We start from the raw sequence: 9,403 nt of genomic DNA on the forward strand, positions 1-9,403 counted from the left end.
GTGGACGATGCCTGTGATGTCAAAAAAGACAATGAGCATCGTTTTCTCTTTGGATTTGCTCATTCATCAGCGGCCTCTTCCCGACCCTCCAAAAAGTCCTGGTGCCACCGAAAKACASCACTTCTTGCTGARTTYCACACAGAATTTAAKCGTGTACCTCTCTCTAACGAAGCTGCATTTTCGGCTTGCACCACTCAYAGAAACACGTCGCGCGAAAATGTTTGTCYTGACTCTGCAGCCGCTASTTCGTTAGCTAGGAASGCYCYCTACCGAATCYAGTCGGTGCGCKCACGCTCCGAAGTACAGTCGCGGCGGAAAAAAATCAGTCCTATTGCTTTCCGGACAAACCCTATAGGTTGTCCTTTGTAATATAAAAAAAAATYAAATTTTATTAGTTTCTGGAGTAACATATCCAGAAAAATACCGGGAAAGTTAACACCTGATTTTATAAAGTAACATTTATTAACACTATTTTTTCATTATTTTTCAGATTTATTCGTTGACAGCCAATGAAAATTTATGCTCATTCWAGCACTTAGACCATAGTTACGTGAAACAAGGTAAGCAAAATAATTTTAATTAAAGCCGGCTGAGAAAAAGCAAATTTTTCCAAAAATAATTATAACAAATTCAAATGAAATTAAAAATATATCTATAAGAGAACAGTTACGCAAATTAATGAATAATTTTAATACAGAAAATAGTTAATGTTTTCATAAGAAATATGTATTGGTTTCATTTCTCAAATGGTTCATACAATCTGTTCATCAACGAATTTGCAACCAAAAATTGTCGGAAATTTATCGCTCAACTAAAATTAATGTGCCCAATTAAAATTGAATTAAAATAATTCTCAACAAAGGTGTTAAATTGCAGCCATMAAGGAAGTCTTAACTTCGGTTGAAACCGAACTTGATAATTCGGGCGTTTTTATGAGATTTTATTGGAGTCTATATACACGAGTAAATTGTAGTTGTTTAATCTACCGTTAGCTGCTTTGTCGCTTAGGAAGCTAAACTTTTAGATACTCTTTGAATATATTGAATATCTTCGGTGAGCACTGTGCGGTTTCTGAGATCATTGCCTTCGACCTCTTCAACTGATGAAAATATTAAAAACGTGAGARATATGATAATTGATAATCGTCAGACAAGTGTTAGAGAGACAGCAAGACATATCTTCGATCAACCAGCGTTATCAGCGAATTTGGCTCCGTGTGATTTTCTTGATCCCCAAACTGAAATTGCCRCTCCCTTGAACCAGTTTTTAGTCAGTTACTGGATACTGCCACTGAAATATGAACCATTAAAGGTTAGACGTTGTTGTTACCGACGAAAAGATAAAAAAGGTCGGAAAATARTTTGTGATAACCATGGTTCCATTATTTTCCGAAGTCACGRTGAACCCGCTCYAAAGCATGGAAGAMYGTAACAGCCGGCTGACAAKGTTATGGCGCYTGTATTTTCCGATTCGCATAGAATAATTYTTATTGACTAGCATGAAAAAGTAAGGGCCATCAAAGAACTGCTACATAGCGTTATTAGACCAATTGAAGGACGAAATCGCCGAAAAACGGCCGCAATTGAAGAAAAAGAAAGCACTGTGTCACCAACACAAATCACTGTGTCACAAGCCAGTGAAAACGATAGCAAAAATCCACGAATTGGGTTTCGAATTGCTTTCGCAACCACCGCATTCATCTGTCCCCAGCGACTATATTCTAAACGAAGAACTCAAAAGAATGTTCGCTGGGAAGACATTTTTGTCGAATGAAGAAGTGATCTACAAAACTGAGGCCTATTTTGAAGCAAAGACAAATCGTATTACAAAATTGATATCGAGGATCCCTATAGCCAGTCAACTACTGGGAGGCGGAGACTTTTCAATTGACCTGTTAGGTTTATAAATCGAATGCTGCAATAAAAGACCGTTATGTAAACCGAATTAAACCGCCTCAATGCAACAAGTTTTGCTTGGGTATAAATTAATTCGCGAAATTGGTCATAAAGCATCAGGAAAATAAATTGATTGAAAACCACTAAGTCATATACACATACTTACWTACATACATGCATACATACACTTGTGTGAATAGCAAGTAAGTAGTATTAATTAAAAATAATAATAACGAAGTGCAATAACAATGCGAACACCACAAAGTTGCATTTATACCCGTGCATGGGTGTATGTGTGAGCAAAAATATTTAAATGCGATTTAACGCACACATACCGACAAACAGCTGAAATGTCATTAATGCAATTAAATTACGTGTACTATTGCATTTTTCATTTATTTTTGCTACTCCCACTGCTGCTATGCGATGATTGAAAACTATGTTTTGCTTTACTCACTTCGCTGGCTCACACTGGCTCACCAGCGCCAAGATGCCAAGTGCAACAATAACGAAAAATATATTAATTGCATTTGAAAAATCAAAAAAAAAAAAGTTAAATTTGAATAATATCCCTCAAAGGTGCATTTTCCATAGAGCGGTATAAGAAGGTCCTTACTTTGGTTTTAATTGATCAGTTTGTATGGGCGCTATATGCTATAGTGATCCGATCTAAACAAAATTTTCGTAAGTTGTAGCATTGCTTTAAGAAATATTCTATGACAAATTTCGTGAAGATATATTGGCACACTAAAAAGTTTTCCCTACATGGCYTTGATTTTGGTAGGTTTGTATGAGACCAATATGCTAGAGTGGTACGATCTGAACAATACGTTGAGAGATCGTAGCATAGCCTTAGATAATATAAATCTGCGAATTATCAATTTGTCGTTTAGAAAATGTCCTTTGAGTTTGAGCTCGGCTCTTTTTTACAGTGATTGCCTTAGGCAATGATCTTTGACAAACTTCAGAAAGATACATAACTCATTTAAGTGGTTATTCTAGTCTAGAGGCATGAATTTCAGGTAATATTTACCTAATACTTTTACTACCCGGTTTTTTTTATTAGATCTTTATTAACATAACAACAATACAGAAAAAAATCAAAATGGAAAAGTCAAAAAATTAGCACGTGACCATACTCACGTTTTCAACCCTTCTAGCAATCTGAAACAAAAAACTATATATATATATATAGTAATCTGGAACAATGTCAAAATGTCTGGTTCTATGGAAATTTTTTTTACAACTGTTTCAGGAAATGGCGACTACTTGGAAGTTTTTATACCACTTTTTTTACTGTTGAAAATTTTTTAAGGGGTTACATGGGTTGAGAGGTTTCAAAATGTATTTTTGTTTGACTTCTTAAATTCTACAACACCTCTAGAAAACTGTCTTCCATTTTCAAGTTGAGCCGAGTACTAGTTTCGGAGATACAGCCTTGAGAACTTGTGCGCTCGAGGCTAGCTAGGCTAAGTGCGTTGTCTTTAAACGCGTGTTTCTCGAAATTGTGTTATTGAAGTCGGTTGGCCAGATTTCTCGAGAATTACTCAATCAATCTTTATGAAATTTTAAGATACAATTCATAAAGACTTGGAAGAAGGATTTTTTTTTCTACGATTACGACTATTTGGAAAAAATAATATTGGCAAATTTTCACTAAAGTTTTTATTTCATTGTGAAAATTACTGCCAAACATCCAGTTTTCATTTTTTTTCCTTCTTCAAAGTTCTAAGTTAAGATTTTAACYAAAACACGTATYTTTCACAATTMAATATTCAGGAAAATCGTTTTGAAAAAGACAGTTTTGAGAAATCGCGTTTAAAGTCCAGCCGAACTGGTTTGGATGCAATATACCGAAGTATACTATATCAACGAGAATAATTTGAATTTTGAAAAATCCACTTGTGGACATATTCTTGAATATTTAAACTCTGAAGTTTTTAAGGTAATATTTTTTTTTATATCTGAAACAAAATACTCGCTTTACGGGTTACGTGTAGTCAAAATTAAAAGAAAAAACCGATTGTGTTTTTTTTTGAATTTTTTTAAAGTATAATATCTTAGAAACAATCCCTAGGAGTCGCAAGTAAATCCGACAAATACTTTTCGAGTTATTCSATATTTAGCAAAGAATGTTCGGATGCTCTGGAACGTTCGTGTAAAAATTCAAATGCGTTTTTCTCGAAACCTGACCACTTTAGCTCGACAAYCGCAAGATTTTGAAAACATTCGATTTTTAGAAACAACGACTGCAGAATTTTTTCTAAAAATCTGGAAAAAACTTTCCCGAGTCCACCATTTTGTTAGTAAAAAAAAAAAAGGTTCGATGAGGGCACTAAATTATCAATGAAACTAAGTTTTTTTGACCGTTTGATAGAGGAATTTGCAAGAAATAGTATTGGCCACCACAAGGAGCTTCGCTTGGAACTGTATCAAACAAAACAGGCATTACTTTTATAATATTATTTTTTCGAATTTCTATCAATTAAAATATAAATCTTATTTAATGTTGCTTTGTTATTACTTTTATAAAGAAATGAATTTACCGTATAAAAACAAAAATAAAATTTACTTGCACTTAACCTCGAAAATTCCATTATATGGTTTTTGTTATACCTATAAATCGTCATTTTGTCTCGTTTAYCGCATTTGTTTGCAATTAAATGTTGCACTGTGCAACAACAACAGCAACAATACAATTTTGTTGCAGACAAAATTTAATTCTATGCAACAAAGACAAACACAATGGCGGTAAAGTACAGTTTTTTTTGTCTTTGTTTTTTCGTCCGTCTTCCGCGGGTTGTCTCTGYTTGTCGCGCGCAAAATATTTATAAACCGCTATTCCTCCATCACGCCACAACCACTTGTTGCCCGCCAGTTCTGCTGCTTACTCGCTGTCACTGCTGAACAATGTCAAACTTTCGCAATTAAATTATTTAAGTGCGACGGCGTACAATTGCATTCATCGCATTATGCAATTTCGTTGCGACGACGAGTTAGTGGCCGGCGCAACAGGTGRTTGTGAGGGAAACGTGCGTATGTTTTTATCTACGCGAACAGTGCTTGGAAATAATGAGACTATGAAGACGATTAAAAGCAAAAAAAAATTTAAATATTAAAAAAAAAAAAATATGTTCTGACAATTGTATGCCGTTGTACTCAGAACTTTACCACCATAGCAGAGGGTCTGGTAATATAACAAACTTTGGTAAAGTTTAAATAATATAGTAATGCACAAACTAGCCTGAGGGGTTACAAAACTTGTGGGCCAGGAAAAACGCACTTTGTTGGAATTTTTGAGAAGAGGCATTTTATACAATAAAATATACTTTATTAATAGGCGATTCATTTTGAAAGATTTTGGATTCACTTGAACCTGGAGGATCTCCAAAAACGGGTTCTGGCGATGACGAAATTCAGAAGTTCAAAAACAAAAACAAAACAAAAAAAAAAAACTTTGTTCATAATTTTAAAATTCCTAATCTTGTTTTCAAAAAGCTATCTACCCTGCCCCAATAAACTTGTGCCAATGCTTTTCCAATCCTCCAAACAGTTGCTAATGTCAATTTCCGGTCTAGCCTTCAATACTTTGTTTAGTGATTCACCTTTTATTTCTTCAATATACTCAAWACGTTTTCCCCGTAGCGGTCATTTGAGTTTGCTGAATAGCCAGAAGTCAYACGGAGCTCATTCAGGCGAATACGGTRGATGTGAAACGATATTAATTGAAAATTTGACGAAAAACTAGCGGAGAATCAATGCRGCGACGGTGCAAAAACCAAGAGTTGTCCGCTCATAATTTCGACCTCCCTTTACGAATAGCTTCGCTCAAACGACTCAAATACTATTTCTTGTTGACAGTTTGGCCGGTCGGAAGGAGTTCGAAGAGCACCACACCTCGATAATGGAAGACAACTGTTGTTTTTTTTACCTACTTTGATTTGACTTCACCTTTGCCACGATATTCGGCCAATTGTTCGTCTGTTTCCGGGCCGTAAGCATAGATCCAAGATTTATCGCCATGACATCTTGATAGTCGGAAAGCATTGTCCCATTGACGTTAATGTTTTTGGAACTAATCGCGCGTTCACTTTCTTTAGGCCCCATGATCTTTCAAAATGGTTTTCAACGATCCATCCGATATTTCAACGATTCCAGTAAGATCTCTGACTGATAAAAAACACCTGCGCGCGACAGACAATTATCACCGAAGGCCTTTTAGAACATTCTGAATGTTTCGGCACCAGAAATTTGATTTCGCACACAAAATTAAATGGAACTTCTTTTTTGAATAATTTCACTCATCGTAAAATCACAGAATGCAGTTTATGTATAATACCTCAGAATGTCAACCTTATACGGTTTTCTCATCGAATCTCCGAAATACAAACTTTTTGAGAGTTGATTATTTTAAATTAAAAAAATTCTTTAAAAAATTTTCATATCCCCGATACTATTTGCCAGGCTAATTTAAAAATTTTCGAGAATATTCCCAAACACATACCTATATTTACATTCGATATAAGGCTAGTCTCCACTATTCCGAAGTACTGGTGGAGAAAAACCAATGTAGAACTACTTAGCAACGTAGGAGTATTATTCCATGCTAGGCTGTTCTTGAACCTTGCATTAAGTGGTTCTTATGAGTTAAACATTTTTAAAATAATTTTTTGGAAAGGTCTCAGAAATAAATGATAATGACTAACATCCGCGTGCTTCAAAGATCTCCTTGAATGTTTCAAAGGTAAATTAATTCCCTAAAACCAAAAATGAAAATATGTGAAGAAAAGATTATAACATTTTTTTATCATAAACTAAATAGGTTTTAATTTTTCTTGTTTTTTTTTTTTTCKTTTTTAAGAAAGAAGTCGATGCGACTGGAACACAGTTTAGTACCTATTGAGGTGGAAATATCAGTTGGATCCACCAAGGTATGTTAAATCCAGCTCTATAGTTCGACGAAARGGCTGAATTTGAGTACAAATCTCTTCGTGTGAAAGGGTACAGGATTCTTAAAGTAGCTGAAAGGATACATAATTTTATAGTATCTCTATGTTAACATTACTAAACCTCTTAGGTGCGCTGCAGTCTTTGGACGGCTTGGATGAATGTCTTGCAAAAATGTATTGAAAAAGAAAAGAGGAGAAAACAACAGAGCAAACACATAGGTTAAGCTTTGAAGTTATCAACAGGCTATTAAAACCTTAACAAGTGACTTTATTAGAGAATCTAAGAGCAACGCGTTAGGTGTCCAGGAGCTGTGGAATCCAAGGAAATGCCGCAGCATATGAAGGTTCTAGGTTCTTCTCACTCAAATGTGAGAGTTCAAAATTTGCGGAATCGATTCATACGTCGTTTTTGAGATGAATKATAGGGAAATGCTTACACAGCCGATATATTGTAGTATATAGCAGCAGTGCTCTATAGTATATCCATTCCCTAAAAAAGTATTTAGTCTTTATCATATGGTGAACATGCTTGTACATGCACTAGTTGTCTTACCGACTAACTGTGAGGTGGAACAATGGCTTTGTCCCGAACATTGATAAAAAGGAATTTTCAAGACGTTACTAAAGTTGCTCACGATTTTTAAATGGTACTGGGTTAAGGAAGGATTAAGTGTGTTAAGAGATCAAAAACAATTTTATTTGTTGGACTAATCATGTAAGATAATATCTCTTAAGTTTTGACCAGATTTTACTCTCTGGATTTACAGAGTCTATACAAATATTGATCCAKAACTAACACGATTGGCAAAAATTGTCGGAATTGCTGCTTAATCACGCCTACAAAATCGAACTCAATTTTTATGCTTCGGTTTAGGTAACAGATGGAACGAACGTCTTTTGTTCTAGACGTAATCACTGTATTAGGTTTAGTGTTAGGGRTAAAGTGATTGATCTTTCATCATCTCATCATAGGAGACCCATTTAGATTCTTAAATACAGYTCTTTGTGATGCCAAACGGAAAACTCCTATAGTTAAATATCTGCTATCGGCACGAACGCCCCAAACCTTTAACAAATCTGCTTAGGTGTTTTATTTCTATTTTCACTATTTCACCTGGATGTCTAACGGCATGGAATTCGAGGTGTTTGTGCTTTGATCTGGAAAAAGTGGAGCTTTCGATGAGAAAGTGTTGAGAAGCTTCTATCTCATAGTTTTCTAAACAGCTGCTGCAGCTGGTGAGTTACTCAATTGTACTGCATGAATCCCGATCGGACTGTGTACAGCCAGAACTCCTACAGCCACTGAAAGGGGGATCTTGTTGAGAGCGCATAGTTCCCTGGGCCTTCTGCAATTTACAGAAGGACTTCACGACTGCACAGCTGCTGGTATATGTGGTCGGCTAACGCTTGCTGATTTAGTTTGATTCTCTACAGTTCGGTAGTAAGCTAGAGGAGGCTAAAGGAGCTCCTGCACGTTCGCATTCCGCTGTTATTGAGGTTGAAGTGTTTGTCCTATTATGCCCAATAGCCTTACAGTTTYCTGCAATACCGCTATGGCCAGGCGTCCAAACCAGTCTAATTATGAAATAGCTCAATGTTAGATTTAASAGGTCTGGTCACACCTAAATAGTCTTGAACGCACTTAAGTCTAATATTCCTGTCCTACTATCGGATGAAACCTTGAAAGACCAGATGGAGAGGGCCTGGCTACACTTGGACTCTCCAACACTACGCTAATATATAAGAAGAAGACTATCGGAGTGAACAGTCATCATTCTGAAGGTGGCTGCGTTCACTGCATTAATAAGTGAATGAAAAATGTCGCTGACTTCCACTGTTCTTAATTTGTTTACGACAAGTGGTTTCAGTTAGATTGGCAACACCTTTAAAATCTGTGGGATTTCTACTGAATTTTAAATTCTCGCTAAACCGCTGCACTTTATAGCTATTGTTCAGTTTATTGTTTCCGTTCAGCACTGAGCATATACATTTATAGTGCAACAAATATATACATACATGCATACATACATACGTATGTGGTTTGTCTTCTGCAACAATTAGTGACAATTTAAATGGAAAAGCTTTCAAGCTTGTTAAGCAATTAGACCTCTAATGCAAATTAGTATGTGAATTGTGGTTGACACGGAAAAGAAATTACCGCCAGGCTGTACACGTGGTCGCATTTTGCATACTAAAACATGGTGCAGCTAAAAGTTAAGTTAAGTGAGGTTAGGCGTTGAAACAATAGCCCGGTCGAGGAAGAAACATTTGAACGTGTGTTAATATGACCATTTATGGGTTAAAGTGGCGGAATAAAAGCATGTCAAAATAAACAAATTATCTAATGCGCGGAAGCGTGTGCAGAAGGCGGTGGCATAGCACCCACAAACCACCACACACTAGATGCAGGCAGGGACCTTGCAGCAAGCCATGCAGGGTTATATGGCAGCGGCCAAATGTCAGTACGCTGGCAATTTGCATTCAGCAAATTTGTTCAAGTTGAAACAAAACAAAGCATTTGGCGCGCTACTAGAACGTTGCCACCAGCGACCGACTGCC

At 36.1% G+C, this 9,403-nt stretch overlaps 1 protein-coding gene across 3 annotated transcripts in view; it reads left to right on the forward strand.

Annotated features, from left to right (window-relative positions):
- Positions 1–9,403, forward strand: part of LOC108976865 (cadherin-87A) — a 175,702-nt gene that overhangs the window by 52,935 nt on the left and 113,364 nt on the right. For all 3 annotated transcript variants that reach the window (XM_018946243.1, XM_018946245.1, XM_018946244.1), the window contains exon 2: positions 491–560. The gene's annotated coding sequence lies outside the window, so the exon portion shown is untranslated. The remainder of the gene's footprint in view (positions 1–490; positions 561–9,403) is intronic.

This window comes from Bactrocera latifrons, unplaced genomic scaffold, assembly GCF_001853355.1.
Source record: "Bactrocera latifrons isolate USDA-ARS-PBARC rearing strain unplaced genomic scaffold, ASM185335v1 scaffold_80, whole genome shotgun sequence".
Taxonomy (NCBI): Eukaryota; Metazoa; Arthropoda; class Insecta; order Diptera; family Tephritidae; genus Bactrocera; species Bactrocera latifrons.